The following is a 20,924-nucleotide window of genomic DNA, read 5'->3' on the forward strand; positions in this document are numbered from 1 at the left end:
CAGTATCTATCCCCCTGACTTATACTGTCTCCTACTGCTACCACATTCCTTCCTTCTCCCCCCACTTGGATGGCTCCCTGTACCACGGTGCCGTGGTCAGTTTGCCCATCCTCCCTGCAGTCCTTTTCCTCATCCACATAGGTAGCAAGTACCTCGTACCTGTTGGTCAAGGTCCAGGGCTGAGGCTCCTGCATCACCACATCCTGGGTCCCCATACCTTCCTGATTCACAGTCACACCCTCCTGTCCCTGACCACTGACGAACTCTAAAGTACTACTTAACCTAAAGGGTGTGACTGCCTCCTGGAACAAAGTGCCCAGGTAACTCTCCCCCTCCCTGATGCATCGCAATGTCTGCAGCTCGTACTCCAGCTCAACAATTCTGAGCCGAAGTTCCTCGAGTTGCAGACACTTACTGCAGATGTGGTTGCTCGGGATTGCAATGCTCTCCACAAACTCCCACATGCTGCAGTTACGACACACCACCTGCCCTGCCATCTCTAAGCTTGTTTTATTTATTAATTAATTAGTTAAAGCTTTTATTCAATCAATATTTTAGTTCTATTGTTTGATTATTTTACCTAGTTTAAGTTGTTAAATTAATCGGTACTAGCAAGTTACAGTTTCTCAGCTCTTAATTAAATCCCTTTCCCTAACTTAGGGAGCAAAAAAAACCTGTAATACTCACCAACCAATCACCTACCTGCTCTCCTGTGACGTCACTCTGATTTTTTGTTGTTTTTGAATCAGAGCCTCGCCGCTGCTTTAATTCAGGTCCGCTCTCGGGCCGCTCTTTATCCTCTCGTCGCTGCCGCTGCAGAATAAGCTGCAGACACTCATACCCTCTAGCCCTTTTGCGATCACAAGCATTCACAGGTGTCTGATGCTCAAAAAATACTGCACTAGGTTCTCTGATTGTAACACAAACAGTAGCCCATTTGTTTTACTAGGTTACTGCTGATGTTACGATTGGAAACCCAAGCCAATGTATTTGGCAATTATATTCTGTACTTACTGGGGGAGAAATTGGGTATAGCCCTGCTCGGGGCGCTAGAATTGGCGAAGCGCAAATTTTATCGCCAGGCGCAACTTATCGCCACCTCCAGCGATATTGGGTTGCTGTGCCCCTGAAGGTGATTGTGGCGTTAAATCAGGCGCTGCACGGGACTCCTAAGGCGCTAACCTGGCGGCGCTACTCAATATCTGGGCGGACGGGCGCAGCGCAGGTGCTGTCAATAATCGATGACCACGAGACATGCTGGCGCCGGCCAGCTCTTAAAGGGGCGGGTCATCTAGGTTCAGCAGCCACACTCATCGCCCTGTAGGCCTCAAATTCGGCGCTGTGCAATCTGAGGCGTTACAAACTTTGACCAGATGGAGAGGGTGAGGCAGAGAGTGGAGCGCTTTTCCCAAAGGGCATTGGATGCTTTGGTTGGCGCAGTGGAGCGCCGGCGAGCAGTGCTGTACCCTGACAATGGCAAGAGGCCTCCTCAGAACGAGTACCGCAGAGCTTGGAGGGAAGTTTGTCAAAGAGTCAACTCCATCAGCGTGGCGCCAAGGACTCCTGTGTAATGTATGAGGAAGTTCAACGATCTCACTCGGGTCGTTAGGGTGAGTGGCTTGTTGGCAATCTTCTTCATCCCTCCATCTGCACCTGACTTTATGGCCAGAGGGTGCGCGATGCCCCAATGGCCATCTGTCAGCCAGCACCCATGGCCCTTTCTGGGAACACACACGCACATTCAACTCAGGGCATCATGTAAGGGCTGATCCACCATGGGGGGGCATGAGATGACAACTCAGGGCAGCATGTTTCAGAACTTCCCGTCCTTTCTCCTGCAGGGCAAGCTGGCCAGGAACCGGAGGGAACAGATTCGTACTGGCGGGGGCCCTCCTCAGCTGCAGGAACTGACGGACCTGGAGGAAAGAGTCCACCAGATTGTTGGAGGCCGGATGATTGGTCCTGTCACCACTGGAGCTGCCGACCCCATTGTGCACAGTGATGGTAAAGTCATCACCTTTTTGAACTCTCTCACAGAATCACAGAATCACAGAATCTACAGTGCAGATAGAGGCCATTTCGGCCCATCGAGCCTGCACCGACACATATCCCACCCTATCCCCATAACCCCATGTATTTAATCCCCTAACACTAAGGGTCAATTTATCATAGCCAAATCAACCTAACCTGCATATCTTTGGACTGTGGGAGGAAACCGGAGCACCCGGAGAAAACCCACGCAGACACAGGGAGAATGTGCAAACTCCACACAGACAGTCGCCCGAGGCCAGATTTGAACCCGGGTCCCTGGCGCTGTGAGGCAACAGTGCTAACCACTATGCCACCGTGCTTGTTCCCCCCACCAGCATGCTTTTTCAGTCTGGACCCATGTCAGAGCATTGCAGCACTCTTGCATCCCTTGCTGCCACCCTGGCCTTTCGCTAAATCCACTCTTCAACCTCCCTGCTTTCAGATGCTGCATCACCAGCTCGGGAGCCGGGCCATCTAGCTGCCAGGGACACTGACTCCGGAGGCGACGAGCAGGAGGAAGCCGGACCATCCGTCCCACCCTCAGGCGAGCCAGCCCATCTGCAGATAGTGCTTCCCTGGAAGGGAGCAGAGGGGATGGATCTGAGGAGGAACCAGTTGCAGGAACCAGCGGCCTCCAGCAGCGCAAGGGGGGGTAGGGAAGTTTGGGAGCCATCTCCCCGGAGGGCGCATCAGGCCACGATGACTGCTGCACAGAGCGCAGAAGAGGTGCGTTCCCTTGCAGAAATGAGCGCCCAGGCTCAACTCAGGCACACTGAGCTGATGGCTGCAGTTGCAAGGATGCCTGAAGCCATCGAGACACTGGCAAGGAGTGTGCAAGACTTCGGGGCAGCACAGGAAAGGAGTGCCCAGGGCTTCGGGGCAGCACAGGAATGGAGTGCCCAGGGCTTCGGGGCAGCCCTGGAAAAGACTGCCCAGGGCGTGGGGACATCACTGGAAAGGACTGTGCAGGGCATCGCGACATCACTGGAAAGGACTGTCCAGGGCTTCACCGATGCACTGGCACCTGCCACGCAAGTGCTGAGTGCTGCCACGCAGTCTCTCACTGGCCTCATGCAGAGGCAGATTGAGGCCACAGAAGCACTGACTGCTGCCACCCTCCATGGATCAGGCAGGATTACCCGGGGCCCTTGCAGCACCACAGCAGGCCAGCAATCTGTGGACCAGCCGATGGGTCCGCATGCTGCTCCGTCAGAGTGCCAGTGTGTCGGCCGACCACGGAACAGGTGTCCGCTCTCAGGATGTCAGCATTCCTGATGCCAACGCTGGCACGTCTCCACTGCAGCTGCCATCACCTGCAGGACAGACTGCTTCCACCCATGCCCAATTGGAGCAGTCAGCATCCGGCCCCTCCAAGCCCAGAGTCCGTCCAGGCCATCCCTCAGGGGCATCAGCGCTTTCGGACAGTCAGCAGGCGTCCCCCAGCCTTCATACAGCCACTGGGGTCCCATTACAGAGGAGCTGCAGGGAGGGAAGGGGCCGTTTTCGCAAGAGAAGTAGATTACCATCAAAGGGGAAAGAGTAGAAGGGGCTGCAGAAATGTCCAATTTCTAGAAATCAAGGCCGTGGATGCTGGTCTGAATGTTAGTCATGTTTTGGATAGTCTCCCGGGTGTGCGAGTCACGTGTTCTGAATGTTACTCATGTTTTGGATAGTCTCCCGGGTGTGCGAGTCACGGATGTGTTAGTTTGTTAGTTAAGCTTTCAGTTGCCATTGCTTTGTCATGCTGGAAGGAAACACAGTTTTCAAAATAAACAAAGAATTTTAATGTCATTGGCCATGTCTGCTATTTACAATCATTGTGGCCTTCATAGGCTTTGGGTTATCCGAATGGTTCCATTCGTGGTCTTCGAATGGCACCAAGCAGTCCGTGAGAGGGGCCGAGAACCGACTCCTTATCAGCCTCAGACGGATGGCCCTTCCACTTTCTCGGACCCTCCCGTCTTGGTCCTCCTTCTCCTCCTCCTCCTCCTCCTCCTGCTCCTCCTCCTCCTCTGCTGGTCCTTCAATGTCTGCTGGCATTGGCTGGGTGTGCAGGGTGGCGAGGTTATGGAGCATGCAGCAGACAACGACAAAGTGGGAGACTCTCTCTGGCGAGTACTGCAAGGCTCCTCCCGAATGGTCCAAACAGTGGAACCGCTGCTTAAGCACGCCGATTGTGTGCTCCACAATGTTCCTCGTCGCCTGATGGCTGACGTTGTAGTGCTCTTCTGCAGGGGTGCTGGGCGTACGGAGCGGGTCATCAGCCATGGGCACAGTGGATAGCCCTTGTCGCCGAGAAGCCAGCCTTCTGGGTGAGCCTGGGCCTCGAAAAGGTCAGCGACTGAAGTCTGGCGCAGGATGAAAGCGTCGTGGCTGCTGCCTGGGAACTGTGCATTGACCGCCAGGATCAGCTGCCGGTGGTCACAGACCAGCTGCACATTCAAGGAGTGGAACCCCTTGCAGTTGCAGAACTCCTCAGGATTCTGTACAGGCGCCCGCAAAGCCACGTGCGTGCAGTCAATGGCGCCCTGCACCATGGGGAAGTCCACTATTGCCGCGAAGCCCTCTGCGCGCTCCCGCTGCTTCTCCGGTGTCACATTGAAGGATATGTACTGACGCCGCCTTTTAAACAGGGCATCTGTAACCTGCTGGATGCAGCTATGCACCGCAAACTGGGATATGTTGGCAATGTCCCCAGTTGCTGACTGGAAGGAGCCGGTCGCATAGAAATTCAATGCCACTGTTATCTTCACAGCCACCGACAGAGAGGTCCTGCACCTTATCTGCGGCTGCAGATCTTCCTGAAGCAGGTGGCACAGCTCAGTCACCATCTCCTTTCGGAATTGCAGCCTCCTAACACACTGCTCCTCCGACACGTTGAGGTAAGAGAACTGCTGCCTGAATACCCTGGCAGCGTAAGGTCTGGTGTGGCGACGTCTGTTGGCCTTCCTCCGTCTGGCCATTCCTGGCCCTCTCTCCCTCCATCCCTGTGCCCTTTCCAGATGGTCGAGCAGCAGGACGTTCCACTCCAAAGCAGCCCCCATAATAATAGGTCAGCAGAAATTAAATAGGGTGTAAACGCTCACCAGCAGCAGGGTGATGGTATGAAGGCTGAAGGTCCTCTGGCAGCGCTGGGTCACTAGTGAAATGGCTCAGAGTTCAACTTTGCAACTCTGTGTAAATCTCAAATAAGTTGTGCTCCCAAAATGCCTGCCGCTTTTATACCAGTGCAGTCCCCTTTAAATAGCACCCCCCTAAGCCCGAGAGCCACTGGGAACGTTCCAGGAAGCTGGCCTTATTAGCGCCGGGCGGAACAGAGGGGGGCGCCACTGAATTTCCGGTCTGGGGCGCCAAAAAGGCGTTGCACACTGAAATGACGTCATGATCTGCCTGCGCCCGCGAACGGGCGCTAAGATTTAGCGCCGGCACTAAAAGCCCACTCAATATGGCAAGAGGTGCAGGGTTCACTGCGCCCGCCCGAAAATTGGGTAACGCCCCAATTCTCGGCCTCTTTAGGCGCTAATCGCTGGCGCTAGCAACCGAATTTCTCCCCCACTGTCTTCAGGTAGTACAGTATTTTGACCATGTATCTATTAAGGAGAACATAATAAGGATGCTTGAAGTAATTTCATTTGATGAGAATCAAGTTCCAAAATGGCTGTTTGAGGGGAATATAAAATGACAATTGTTATAAAAAGATTGCAGTAACTGATGTAACTAACAGAGCCGGGACCAATATTCTCGTGGGGAGGTTTGTTAGAGCTGTTGGGGAGGGTTTAAACTAGTTTGGCAGGCAGATGGGCACCAGCATATAGGAGTAGAAAAGAGGAATAAGGTGCATAAAAGAGTGAGTGTGTTGGATAGTACTAGAGAAGATAGTACTAGGGGCGGTGGTAGTAGTACCATATTAGATAGGAACAGACTAAGAAAGACTACGAAAAATTTAAAAATGGGTTTAGAATGCATGTATGTTCACGCATAAAGTGGGGTGAATAACGTATGGCAATATGATGTTGTGGCAATAACGGAAACGTGGCTTAAAAACGGTGAGGACTGGGCACTTAATATTCAAGAGTACAAGGTGTTCAGAAAAGATAGGGAAGGAAAAAAGGGAGGTGGGGTGGCAGTGCTGATTAAGGGAGACATTGTAGTGTTGGAAAGGGAGGATGTTCTTGAGGGGACAAGGACAGAATCCATTTGGTTAGAGCTGAGGAGCAAAAAAGGTATGATCACGCTATTGGGGGTATTCTATAGGCCTCCAAATAGTGAGAGGGAGGTAGAGGAGCAAATCTGCAGGGAAATCGCAGAGATATGCAAGACCTATAGAGTGGTGATATTGGGGGACTTTAATTACCTAAATATCGATTGGGATAATGCTAGGGTAAAGGGAAAGGAGGGGGAGGAATTTCTGAAATGTGTTCAGGAGAATTTCCTTGACCAATTGGGGGAAGACCGATTTTAATGTGATAAGGCAGGATCTGGCCAATGTGGACTGGGATCAGCTACTTGAAGGAAAATCCACATCGGAGCAATGGGAGTCTTTCAGAAAGGAAATTGAGAGAGTACAATGGCAACATGTTCCCGTAAAGGTCAAGGGTGGGACCAACAAGCCCAGGGAACCTTGGATGTCAAGGGATATACGAGAATGGATTAGGGAAAAAAGGGGGGCTTTTGGCAGATACAAAGGACTAAAGACAGAGGAAGCCCTTGAGGAGTATAAAAAGTGCAGGGGGATACTTAAAAAAGAAATTAGGAGAGCGAGGAGGGGCCATGAAATAACACTGGCGAGCAAAATAAAGGAAAATCCTAAGGTATTTTATAAGTATATTAAGGGCAAGAGGATAACTAAGGAAAGAGTAGGGCCCATTAGGGACCAAAGTGGCAAACTGTGTGTATAGCCAGAGGATGTAGGTGGGGTTTTAAATGAATTTTTTGCATCTGTGTTCACTATGGAGAAGGACGATGTGGACATAGAAATCGGGCAGGGGGACTGTGATATACTTGAACATATTAGCATCGAGAGGGAGGAGGTACTAGCGGTTTTAGCAGGCTTAAAAGTGGATAAATCCCCAGGCCCGGACGAGATGTATCCCAGGCTACTATGTGAGGCAAAGGAGGAGATTGCAGGGGCTCTGACACAAATTTTCAGAACCTCTCTGGCCACAGGGGATGTGCCAGAGGACTGGAGAACAGCTAACGTAGTACCATTATTCAAGAAGGGTAGTAGGGATAAACCAGGGAATTACAGGCCAGTGAGCCTAACATCAGTGGTAGGGAAATTATTGGAAAAAATTCTGAGGGACAGAATTGGTCTCCACTTGGAGAGGCAGGGATTAATTAGGGATAACCAGCATGGCTTTGTCAAGGGAAGATCATGTCTGACCAATTTGATTGAATTTTTCGAGGGGGTGACTAGGTGTGTGGATGAGGGTAGTGCAGTGGATGTGGTTTACATGGATTTCAGTAAGGCTTTTGATAAAGTCCCGCATAGGAGACTGGTCAGGAAGGTAAGAGCCCATGGGATCCAGGGTGCCTTGGCACATTGGATCCAAAACTGGCTTAATGGCAGAAGGCAGAGGGTGATGGTGGAAGGTTGTTTTTGTGACTGGAAGCCTGTGTCCAGTGGGGTACCGCAGGGATCGGTGTTGGGTCCCTTGCTGTTTGTGGTCTACATTAATGATTTGGATGTGAATGTGAAAGGTATGATCAGTAAGTTCGCAGATGACATGAAAATTGGTGGGGTGGTAAATAGCGAGGCGGGAAGCCTCAGGCTACAGGACGATATAGATGGGTTGGTCAGATGGGCGGAACAGTGGTAAATGGAATTTAACCCTGAAAAGTGTGAGGTGATGCATTTTGGACGGACTAACAAGGCAAGGGAATACACAATGAATGGTAAGACCCTAGGAAAGACAGAGGATCAGAGGGACCTTGGTGTGCATGTACATAGATCCCTGAAGGCAGCAGAACAGGTGGATAAGGTGGTTAAAAAGGCATATGGGATACTTGCCTTCATTAGCCGAGGCATAGAATATAAGAGCAGGGAGGTTATGATGGAGCTGTACAAAGCGCTGGTAAGGCCACAGCTGGAGTACTGTGTGCAGTTCTGGTCGCCACACCATAGGAAGGATGTGATTGCATTGGGGAGGGTGCAGAGGAGATTTACCAGGATGTTACCTGGGCTGGAGCGCTTCAGCTATGAAGACTGGACAGGCTGGGGTTGTTTTCCTTGGAGCAGAGAAGGCTGAGGGGGGACCTGATTGAGGTATACAAAATTATGAGGGGCATAGATAGGGTGGATAGAAAGGAACTTTTCCCCTTCGTAGAGGGGTCAATAACAAGGGGGCATAGATTCAAGGTAAGGGGCAGGAGGTTTAGAGGGGATTTGAGGAAAAACTTTTTCACCCAGAGGGTGGTTGGAATCTGGAGCTCACTGCCTGAAAGGGTGGTAGAGGCAGGAACCCTCACAACATTCAAGAAGCATTTGGACGAGCACTTGAAATTCCATAGCATACAAGGCTACGGACCAAATGCTGGAAAATGGGATTAGATTAGATAGGGCTTGATGGTCGGCGCGGACGTGATGGGCCGAAGGGCCTCTTTCTGTGCTGTATAACTCTATGGCCTAGAAATTGGCCTGAGGCGCCCAAGCGGCGCAAAGTTCGCCTGGGCGCTGGAATTTGCGCCGCGATCGCCGCAAATTCAGTTGAAGTGCCCCTAGAGGGAGACGGGGCACGGCTCGAGGCGCTCCGCGTCCCTCTTCGGGCGCTGAAAGTGAATTTCGCAGCGCTACGTGCCGCAGCGCCACACGCTGCGGCACGGCACGCTGCGGTACTGCAGGCCTTCCTCCCACTGTTAGGGGGAGGGGCCTGCAACAGCGCGAGTGCCGGCAAAAGAGCCCGGCACCAAGGAGAAGTGCCGGGCTCTCGGGAAAGAGCCGGCAATGCCGCGGGGGGACCAGGAGGCCGAGGACGGAGGTGCTGGCTGGCGGCCGCCGAAAAAGCGGCTGCCCTGCACCTCCACCTTAACTTGCGCCTCTGCCGGCACAGTAAGACCCCGTGAACCGGGCGCGGGTAGCTACAACTGCGCCGTTCGCTACCAAATATCGCGAACGGGGTGCTGCGCACACCGATGACGTCATCGGTGGCGGCGCAGCGCAAATGTCTAATGCCACCATTAGCGCCCCTGCTAAATATTGCGGGAGGCGCAGCCAGTGGCGCTACAGCCGCTGACTGCCTCTTTAGGCGCTAACAGGTGGCGCTACTCACCCAATTTTTCCCCCTATGACTCTAATATGTTCTTGGCCCAACTAGGAAGGAGGCATTGCTGGATCTGGTGCTGGGGAATGAGGTGGGCCAGGTCGACCAAGTGTCTGTGGGAGAACACTTGGGTACGAGTGATCATCGTATCATAAGATTTAGATTAGCAATGGAGAGAAGCAAGGAACAATATAGAGTGGAACTTCTAAACTGGAATATGGCCAACTTCAATGGGATGCCAAAGAATCTAGCCAGGGTAAAATGGAACCAAAGACTGACAGGAAAAACTGTAACGGAACAATGGGTAATCTTTAAGGAGATGTTCCACGTACAGGTTAGGTACATTCCAATAAGAGGGAAGGGTAAGGGAACCAAAGCAAGGGCTCCTTGGATGACGAGGGAGATAGAGAAGATGATGAAATAAAAAAAGAGGGTGTATGATGCATGTTAAGGTAGTCGTCAGGTTGTTTGTGAGGCGCAGGCTGAATAGGGCTTTCTTAGCGGGGTCTTTGAGTGCTCCAGCGTTAATTTTCCTGCAGCATTGTTTCTGTTGCCGCCGCTGTTTTGGGCCTACATTGATGGAGATGACAGAGCGGATTAGGCGGTGGTCTGTCCAGCAGTCGTCAGCTCCTGTCATGGCGCGGGTGTTGCGGACGCCCTTGCGGTCCCTCATTCGGATGATGACGTAGTCCAGCAGATGCCAGTGCTTGGAACGAGGGTGCTGCCATGAAGCCTTGTACTTGTCTCTCTGACGGAACAAGGTGTTGGTTATGACGAGGCCATGTTCTAAGCATTTCGACAGGAGGAGGGTACCGTTGGAGTTGGCTTTCCCTACCCCCTCTCTGCCGATCACACCTCCCCAGAGGTCTGTGTCCTTTCCAACTCTGGTGTTGAAGTCGCCAAGGAGGATCAGCTTGTTGCCCGTTGGGACTCGGGACAGGGATTGTTCGAGGCTGGAGTAGAATTCCTCTTTGGTCTCGTCTGTGGCTTCCAGTGTTGGGGCGTACGCACTGATGACCGTAGCGCACTGGTTTCGGGCTAGGGTGAGTCGAAGAGTCATGAGGCGCTCGTTTATACCACTAGGGGAGTCTCTGAGACGCCCGACCAGTTCATTTTTTATGGCGAAGCCTACACCATGGAGGCGGCATTCTTCTTCTTGTTTGCCTTTCCAGAAGAAGGTGTAACCACCGCCTTGCTCCTTGAGCTGGCCTTCCCCTTCCCTCCGGGTCTCACTTAGGGCGGCGATGTCAATGTCGAAGCGTCTGAACTCCCGGGCAACGATAGCAGTACGGCGTTCCGGTCTGTCACTGTTGGGGTTGTCCACGAGGGTCCTGACATTCCAGGTCCCGAACTTCATTTTAAAGGGTGGAAGATGCCTGTGCGTGAATTCTTTTAACGTGGGGTGGTCGTTGCACACCAGCTACCACACGGGCTTGACAGAGCAAGGTCTTGGTCCAATGGCAAGGGGATCCAAGACGATTGGAGACCAGGCTCTGCTACAACGGCCTAGCACACACACACAATCATATTCCTACTGTCCTCCTCCTTCCTTCCCGCAGGTCCTCTTTGCTTGGGTTTCGTAGGATGCATTGTGGTCCTCCCGACCTCGCTGTTAGCCCGTGCCACACCTTCCCTGGGCCCCGACCCCGCTGTTGGTTCACGCTGCGCCACTCCTGCGCCTTGACCTCCCTGCTGGGCTCGTCCTCGTTCCTGGGTCCTGGCCTCGGACATGAATGATGTTGTCTCTCACAGGATCAAATTAGCATTGATATTCTCGTTTTGGGAGCTAAGTTTAAGTGAAGAGCCAGTGCTCACTGAGAACAAAGAACAGGCATGGTCGGGGGATGGGCAGTTGGGTCAGGTAACTTTAACCTTGCAGCTTGAACTTGCAGTTAGGGATAAAAATGCACCCACTATTAGAGCCAGGGGAGCTTAAACAGCAGAAGAGAGGAGACTGGGGGGAAAGAGAGCAAAGGATGGCAATGGATTGTCAAGGATGGCAAAGGAGCTCACTAGGGAGCTGCCAGCACAGGAGACATCTTGAATTGAAGAATTGAATTGAACCTGACGACTCCCAGTGATGCAGAGACACAGAGTGCCCACAGCGTCTGGTCTGCACTCAAGGCCTCCATAATCAGCACCTGTGAAGAGACGCTCGGTCACTCAACCAGGAAACACCAAGACTGGTTCGACGAGAATGACCAGGAGATCCAGGAGCTAATAAGCCGCAAGCGCAAGGCATTTCTGATCTGGAAACAGCAACAGAACTCGAAAGCAAGAAAACAGCTCTACAGAAGCCTGAAGGCCGAGGTCCAACAAAAAACTCGTGACCTAAAGAACAGATGGTGGGTGGAGAAAGCGCAGGAGATCCAGCAGCTAGCCGACAACCACGACGTGCGTGGATTCTTTAGCGCAGTCAAGACCATCTACAGCCCAAGCACCCAAGGCCCTTCCCCACTGCGGGCCAAGAACGGAGAGGTACTCATCAAGGACAGGGAAGCAGTCAGTGCCCGCTGGAAGGAGCACTTCGAAGATCTCCTTAATCACGACTCTGTCTTCGACACGAGTGTCCTCAACTCCATCCCACAGCATGCTACCCGCTACCATCTCAGCACAACCCCAGCCCGGCATGAGGTTGAAAAGGCCATCCAACAACTGAAGAACAACAAGGCCTCAGGAGCAGATGGAATCCCCGCCGAGGCACTAAAGCATGGCGGAGAAGCTCTACTGGCGCGAATTCATGAACTCATTTCTCTTATCTGGAAGGAGGAGAGCATGCCAGGGGATCTCAGAGACGCCGTAATTGTGACCATCTTCAAGAAAGGTGACAAGTCCGATTGCGGTAATTACAGAGGAGTTTCCCTGCTATCTGCCACAGGGAAAGTCATCGCAAGAATCCTCCTCAATCGCCTTCTCCCAGTGGCCGAAGAGCTCCTCCCAGAGTCGCAATGCGGATTCCGCCCACTAAGGGGCACAATGGACATGATCTTTACCGCACGTCAATTACAAGAGAAATGCAGGGAACAGCACCAACCGCTGTACATGGCCTTCTTTGATCTCACAAAGGCCTTCGACACTGTCAACCGTGAGGGAGTATGGAGTGTCCTCCTCAAATTCGGCTGCCCTCAAAAGTTTGTCACTATCCTCCGCCTGCTTCACAACGACATGCAAGCCATGATCCTGACCAATGGTTCCACCACAGACCCAATTCACGTACGAACCGGGGTCAAGCAAGGCTGTGTCATCGCACCAACGCTCTTCTCAATCTTCCTTGCTGCAATGCTCCATCTCACCCTCAGTAAGCTCCCCACTGGAGTGGAGCTAATTTACAGAACAAACGGGAAACTGTTCAACCTCCGTCGCCTCCAGTCCAGATCAAAGGTCGTCCCATCCTGTCATCGAATTACAGTATGCAGACGATGCTTGCGTCTGCGCTCACTTGGAGGTCGAACTCCAAACCATCATAAACACCTTCACCGAAGCATACGAGAGCATGGGCCTTACACTAAACATCCGTAAGACAAAGGTCCTCTACCAACCTGCCCCCGGCACACAGTGCTGCCCCCCGATTATCAAAATCCACAACAAGGCCTTGGACAACGTGGAACACTTTCCATACCTTGGGAGCCTACTGTCAACAAGGGCAGACGTCGACGACGAAGTCCAACACCGCCTTCAGTGTGCCAGTGCAGCCTTCGGTCGCCTGAGGAAGAGAGTGTTTGAAGACCAGGACCTCAAACCCGGCACTAAGCTCATGGTCTACAGAGCAGCAGTGATACCTGCCCTGCTGTATGCCTCAGAGACATGGACCATGTACAGCAGGCACCTCAAAGCACTGGAGAGGTACCACCAACGCTACCTCCGCAAGATCCTGCAAATCTATTGGCAGGATAGGCGCACCAACGTCAGTGTTCTTGCTCAGGCCAACATCCCCAGCATCGAAGCTCTGACCACGCTCAATCAGCTCCGATGGACGGGTCACATTGTCCGCATGCCCGATACGAGACTCCCAAAACAAGCGCTCTATTCGGAGCTCCGGCACTGCAAGAGAGCCCCAGGTGGGCAGAGGAAACGCTTCAAGGACACTCTCGAAACCTCCTTGAAAAAGTGTAACATCCCCACTGACACCTGGGAATCCCTGGCCCAAGACCACACAAAGTGGAGGAGAAGCATCCAGGAAGGCACCGAACACCTCAAGTCTCTTCGCCGGGAGCAAGCGGAAGCCAAGCGCAGGCAGCGCAAGTCAACCCAAGCACCCCACCCACCCGTCCCCTCAACCACCGTCTGCCCCACCTGTGACAGAGACTGTAGGTCCCGCATTGGACTCATCAGTCACCTGCGAACTCATTTTTAATGTGGAAGCAAGTCATCCTCGGTTCTGAGGGACTGCCTAAGAAGAAGTGAATTCTTCAAGTGAGAACCAGACCAAATACAATAAGTTGAGAGGGGATGTGAAGATGAAAATAAGATTGGCAAAGAGAGAATATGAGAGTAGAATGGCAGTTAATATAAAAGGGAACCCAAAAATCTATCGGCATGTAAACAGTAAGCAAGTAGTGAGAGGCGGGGTGGGGCCTATTAGAGTCAAAGAAGGTGATATATGCTTAGAGGTGCAGGGCAAGGTTAGAATACTCAATGAGTACCTTGTATCGGTGTTTACTAAGGAGACGGATGCTGGCAAAATATCAGTAGATGTGGAAAAGGTAGAAGCAATGGAAGGGGTGAAAATTGATAGACAGGATGTAGTAGAAAGGCTGGATATGCTTAGAGTGGACAAGTCGTCTAGTCCAGATGGCTTGCATCCCAGGTTGCTAAGGGAACTGGGGAAGGAGATAGCGGAAGGGTTTGCCATAAGTTTCCAATCTTCCCTAGATGCGGGACAGGTGTCTGAGGATTGGAAAGTGGAAATTGTTCAAGAAAGGGTGTAAGGATAACCCTAGTAACTACAGGCTGGTCAGTTTAACATCAGTGGTGGGTAAAGTTTTAGAAACAATAATCAAGGAAAAAATTAATGGGCACTTGGAGAGGTTTAAGCTAATTAAGGAGAGCCAACACGGATTTGTAAAAGGCAGATTGTGTTTGACTAATCTCTAATAGAATTTTTTGATGAAGTAACAGGGAGGATTGATGAAGGGAATGCAATGGATGTTGTCTACATGGATTTTAGGAAGGCATTTGACAAAGTACCACATAGAAGTCTGGTTAACAAAATTGAGGCTCATGGAATAGGTGGGTCAGTGGCAGCTTGGATAAGGAATTGGCTTAAGGACAGAAAACAGCGAGTTGTGGTAAATGGCTGTTTTTCAGACTGGAGGATGGTAGACAGTGGTGTTCCCCAAGGGTCAGTGCTGGGGCCACTGCTTTTTTTGATATATAAATAAATGACCTGGATATTGGAATACAGAGTAGAATTCCTAAATATGCTGATGACACCAAACTTGGAGGTGTGGCAAACAGTGAGGATGATACCAATCGACTGCAACAGGACATAGAAAGGCTAGCAGAATGGGCAGACAAGTGGCATGATGTAAGCTACAGACGGACCAAGTGATATACAAGGTTGATGCTTAGCTATAGTACAGATGACAGACTTTGATCGGAGGTTCAAAACGGTCTTTATTCACAGGCCTGGGGAGAACCTTCTGAGACCCTTCTCAGATCCGACTCCACCGAAAGTTTAGTGAGTTACATTCTTATACATAATCTTATCAATCATATCCTGCCCTAGCGGCAAGTACAAATCTATCAATCACAGTCTCTAGTATTCCATTATATCCATTGCTTCTACCGTGTGACATTTTTACGCTTCTCCCCATATCCCACAGTTAATCATGTTGTTTGCTTATTTGACTTATTCCACCTCCTTTATCACCGTGGCTTTTTCTTATCTACTCTTGTAGCCTGGAGCCACAGTCGTCCATTGTCTCTGCCAAATGGTCCGGCTTAGTAACAGGTTTTCATAACAGTTCTTGTTCAATCGGCCTACTGGTCCAAACTATCTCTGCAAAGCACAGATTCTGTCCTTGTAACTTGCTCATGTCACTTCTGCAAGGTAAGCATATTTGTAATTAGTTCCACCAGACTTTGATGTAAGCCATTTTGTCTTTTAGACAACTATAAACAAATGAAGGTCGCCTTGTCTGTGTGCTGCCCTGTCTGGTTGAATAGGCATCCTCCCCAATCTTCCCACGAGTTGCAGCTGGCTTCGCAGTTTAATTTCCCATCACCTCAAGCTTAGCTGGATAAATGCAATAAATACAGACCTATATACCGTTTAAATCAGGGTATGAATTAATTCGCTACTCCCACCCTGTACACTGGTGCTACATTATACATATTCTAACATAAACTAACGTATGATATTAATTTGGTTAGTGCATGGCGGATGGAATTTAATACAGAGAAGTGTGAGGTGATGCATTTTGGCAGAAGGAACAGGGAGAGGCAATATACACTTAATGGCACGGTATTAAAGAGTGTGCAGGGACAGAGGGACCTGGGAGTTAATGTGCATAGGTCCCTGAAGGTGGCAGGACATATTGAGAGTGGTTAACAAAGCATATGGGGGAAAAACTCAGTTGGTTTGCGCCTCCCGTTAGTACCTTAAGAGGGCGCTAATGGGGGCGCAAAGCAACTAGCGCCTGTGAGCGGCGATGTTTGCACCGCTCACGAAATTATCTAGACATTTTGCTGCAGCGCTAAACACTACCGCCACGATCTCCTGCGCCGGCAGATCGTGATGTCAGTTGAGTGTGCAACGCCTCGGTAGCACCCAGGACCGGACAGGTTGAGGGGAGCGTTTTGCAGTCAGGAAGGGACTGGGGGAGCGCTATTTAAACGTGATCGCTTCCTGCCTTTTTTTGTTGGTGACATTTTTGCACCATGCATTCTGAGAGAGAGACTTCTGGAGAGATTCAACGCTGTGTGAAGGAGCTTTGGGTACTGAGCAGCACTTTGCAGGTTCATTTTGATTTGACCTTCCTTGTATCGATTTAGAAGAGACTGTGGGGCTGCACTCAGAGCTCTTTCCCTGGTTTTCTCCATTGTTCTTTCCAGCAGATTTGATGTACAGGTCTCTCCAGGCCGAGATTCAAGGCTGCAATGAGCAGGATGTGGATGGAGAGCAAGATCAACCCTCCCCTTTAAGAACTGGCCGGCAGCATTGTGTCTGTGTTCCATTGCTGACTGACATCACATGAGCTTCGCCAGCGCTCTGAGGTAGCGCCTCGCTCCTCGGCCTTTGCGCCTTAAGACAGGTGTGAAGCGCCTGATTTAGCGCTTCAATCACCTCCAGGGACGATAAAAGCCAAGTTTGCAGTCAGAGGCGATAATTAGCGCCAGGCGCTAATCTTTGTGCCAGGCCGATAATTGCGCCCCAAATGGGGCGATACTGAATTTCTCCCCCCATGTGATCTTGAGCTTCATAAATAGAGGTATTGAGTACAAAAGTAGAGAAGTTATGCTGAACTTTTATAAAGCACTGGTTAGGCTGGAGTATTGTGTCCAGTTCTGGTCACCACACTTTAGGAAGGATGTGGAGGCTCTTGAGAGGGTACAGAGATTTACCAGAATGGTTCCGGGGATGGGGGATCTTAGCTACAAGGACAGGTTGGAGATGCTGGATTTGTTTTCATTAGAGCAAAGGAGGCTGAGGGGTGATTTGATAGAGGAGTACAAGATTATGGTGGGTTTGGATAGGCTAAACAGGGAAAGGCCATTCCCACTAGTTGATGGTAAAAGGACTAGGGGAACACAGGTTTAAGGTTTTGGGCAAGAAATATAGGGGGGATGTGAGAAAAACTTTTTTACGCAGCAAGTGGTGATGACCTGGAATTTGCTGCCGACGGAAGTGGTGGAAGCGGAGACACTCAATGTTTTCAAGGGGAGACTGGATAGGCACTTGAGGGAAATAAACTTACAGGGCTACGGGGATAGAGCGTGGGAATGGGACTGACTGGATTGCTCGACAGAGAGCCGGCACGGACTCGATGGGCTGAATGGCCTCCTTCTGTGCCATTATAACTCTATGACTCCAACAAGGTAAGGTAATCATTTAGAATATTTACTATCTTGTGCTCATTCCGTGCATCTTCTATTGTTCTCACCTCTTCTCTGATTGGCTGTTTACTGTTGAAATAACTTCTCGTTGTTTTACATCACCAGCCATTTTTTTATTTCACCAATGTGAGTCCACAAATTAGGTTGTTTGGTAGTTAAGTGAATAATTGGAGAAGCATTTGTAGTGAATCTTACCACAATCAGCCCATCGAGTCCGTGCCGGCTCTCTGTCGAGCCCATCGAGTCCGTGCCGGCTCTCTGTCGAGCAATCCAGTCAGTCCCATTCCCACGCTCTATCCCCGTAGCCCTGTAAGTTTATTTCCCTCAAGTGCCTATCCAGTCTCCCCGCATGGGAGACTGGTCAAGAAGGTAAGAGCCCATGGGATCCAGGGTGCCTTGGCGCGTTGGATCCTAAACTGGCTGAGTGGCAGGAGGCAGAGGGTGATGGTCGAAGGTTGCTTTTGTGACTGGAAGCCTGTGTCCAGTGGGGTACCTCAGGGATCGGTGCTGGGTCCCTTGTTGTTTGTGATCTACATAAATGATTTGGATGAGAATGTAAAAGGTATGATCAGTAAGTTCGCAGATGACACGAAAATTGGTGGGGTGGTAAATTGCGAGGAGGAAAGCCTCAGGCTACAGGACGATATAAACGGGTTGGTCAGATGGGCGGAAAAGTGGCAAATGGAATTTAACCCTGAAAAGTGCGAGGTGATGCATTTTGGACGGACAAATAAGGCAAGGGAATACACAAGGAGTGGTAGGACCCTAGGAAGTACAGAGGGTCAGAGGGACCTTGGTGTACATGTACATAGATCCCTGAAGGCAGCGGAGCAGGTAGATAAGGTGGTTAAAAAGGCATATGGGATACTTGCCTTCATTAGCCGAGGCATAGAATATAAGAGCAGGGAGGTTATGATGGAGCTGTACAAAACGCTGGCGAGGCCACAGCTGGAGTACTGTGTGCAGTTCTGGTCGCCTCACTATAGGAAGGATGTGATTGCTTTGGAGAGGGTGCAGAGAAGATTCACCAGGATGTTACCTGGGATGGAGCGCCTCAGCTATGAAGAGAGGCTGGACAGGCTGGGGTTGTTTTCCTTGGAGCAGAGAAGGCTGAGGGGGGACCTGATTGAGGTGTACAAAATGATGAGGGGCATAGATAGGGTAGATAAAGAGGAACTTTTCCCCTTAGTGGGGGGGTCAATAACAAGGGGGCATAGATTCAGGGTAAGGGGCAGGAGATTTAGAGGGGATTTGAGGAGGAACTTCTTCACCCAGAGGGTGGTTGGAAGGTGGAATTCAATGCCTGAAGGGGTGGTAGAGGCAGGAACCCTCACAACATTCAAGAAGCATTTGGATGAGCACTTGAAATGCCATTGCATACAAGGCTATGGACCAAATGCTGGAAAATGGGATTAGACTGGACAGGGATGGATGGGCGGCGCAGACACGATGGGCCGAAGGGCCTCTTTCTGTGCTGTAAAACTCTATGACTCTATGACAATGCAAATTCAGCACTAAGACGATGAAGACAAAGTGGAACTGCAAGATGCACTTACTCATGAGTGTGATGGGGACATCTGTTGGTTCAAAGTGGAATTGCAAGGTGTACTTCTGAAGAAGGGTTTCGACCTGAAACGTTAACTGTTTCCTCTCTCCATGGATGTTGCCTGGCCTGCTGAGTTTTTCCAGCTTTTTCTGTTGTTTTCAGATTTCCAGCATCCGCAGTATTTTGATATTGTACTTACTGATGAGTCTGATGAGGACATCTGTTGGTTCAAAGTGGAATTGCAAGATTCACTTATTGGTGAGGTGATGGGGACATCTGTTGGTTCAAAGTGGAATTGCAAGGTGTACTTACTTCTGTGTCTGATGAGGACATCTGTTGGTTCAAAGTGGAATTGCAAGGGGCACTTACAAATGAGTGTAGTGACGACATCTGTTGGTTCAAAGTGAAACTGCAAGGTTCACTTACTGGTGAGGTGATGGGGACATCTGTTGGTTCAAAGTGGAAAATTGCATGGGAAGGTCTGTAATAGGATAGAAGGCAGGAGAGATTAAGAGACAAAAGGGATGATGGTACAAGGCAAAAGGAGGTGGTAATGGGACAAGTTAAGAAACAAATGATGACTCTAGATAAAGTGCAAATGGCAATGGCAGGATGATCAACAGCTGCCATGTGAGAGAGAGAAAAAAATGATAGGGGCAGAGGTTATGGTCTGAAATTGTTGAACTCAATGTTGAGTCCAGAAGGTTGTAAAGTGCCTAATCGAAAGATGAGGTGCTATTCCTTGAGCTTACGTTGAGCTTCATTAGAACAATGTAAGAGGCCGAGGATGGAGAGGTCAGAGTGGGAGTGGAGTGATGGGGACATCTGTTGGCTCTAAGTGGAATTGCAAGGGGCACTTACTGATGAGCTAATGGGGACATCTGTTGGGACAATGTGGAACTGCAGCATACACTAAAACAGAACCAAAATACTGCGGATGCTGGAAGTCTGAAATAAAAACAAAAATTGCTAGAAATGCTCAGTAGGTCAGGCAGCATCTGTGGACAATGAAACAGAGTTAATGTTTCAGGGCAATGAACTTTTGTCAGAAGTGGAACTGCAAGATGCACTGACTAATGAGGTGAAAAGGACAGAATCAATGCACCATTGAGGTATTATAACAACTGCGGGTTAAAAAGTGGAACTGGATGTTCTCCCAGTTAGCTTAACAGCAGTGGCAGGGATGATAATAGAATCATAGAATGGTTACAGCATGGAAGAAGGCCATTCGGTCCATCGAGCCCTTGCTGGCTCTCTGCAAGAGCACTTCAGCTCGTCCCACTCCTCCGCCCTCTCCCCCTAGCCCTGCAAAAGTTATTTCCTTCAATTACTTATTCAACTCCTTTTGAAAGCTCTGATTGAATCTGCCTCCACCACCCTTTCAGGCAGTGCATTCCAGATCTTAACCACTCGCTGCGTAAAAAAATGTTTTTCCTCATGTCACCTTTGGTTCTTTTGCCAATCACCTTAAATCTGTGTCCTCTGGTTCTCGACCCTTCTGCCAATGGGAACAGTTTCCCTCTACTGACCAGACCCCTCATGATTTTGAACACCTCTATCAAATCTCCTCTCAACCTCCTCCACTCCAAGGAGAACAACCCTAGTTTCTCCAGTCTATCAACGTAACTGAAGTCCCTCATTCCTGGAATCATTCTCGTAAATCTTTTCTGCACCCTCTCTAAGGCCTTCACATCCTTCCTAAATTGTGGTGCCCAGAATTGGACACAATACTCCAGTTGGGACCAAACCAGTGTTTTATACAGGTTCAGTATAATTTCCGCATTTTTGTATTCTATACCTCTATTTATGAAGCCCAGGATCCCGTAAACCTTTTAAACTGTTTTCATAACCTGCCCTGCCACCTTCAACGATTTGTGCACATATACCCTTAAGTCTCTCTGTTCGTGCACCCCCTTCAGGATTGTACCATTTAGGTTATATGTCCTCTCCTCATTCTTTCTACCACAATGTGCATGTAACCTTGGCATCACATCTCTAACTTTTTCCTTGACTCCCCCACAGGGCCATCG

The 20,924-nt window shown here is 50.2% G+C and overlaps 1 long non-coding RNA gene across 18 annotated transcripts in view; it reads right to left on the bottom strand.

Moving 5' to 3' along the window:
- Positions 1–14,881: 14,881 nt before the first annotated feature.
- LOC147123011 (uncharacterized) overlaps positions 14,882–20,924 on the bottom strand; it is a 109,238-nt gene continuing 103,195 nt past the window's right edge. For all 18 annotated transcript variants that reach the window (XR_015073102.1, XR_015073103.1, XR_015073106.1 and 15 more), the window contains one exon: positions 14,882–15,335. This is a non-coding gene — a long non-coding RNA (uncharacterized LOC147123011). The remainder of the gene's footprint in view (positions 15,336–20,924) is intronic.

Source organism: Somniosus microcephalus, chromosome 2 (assembly GCF_052327205.1).
Source record: "Somniosus microcephalus isolate GS21.2 chromosome 2, FLI_Smic_1.0, whole genome shotgun sequence".
Taxonomy (NCBI): domain Eukaryota; kingdom Metazoa; phylum Chordata; class Chondrichthyes; order Squaliformes; family Somniosidae; genus Somniosus; species Somniosus microcephalus.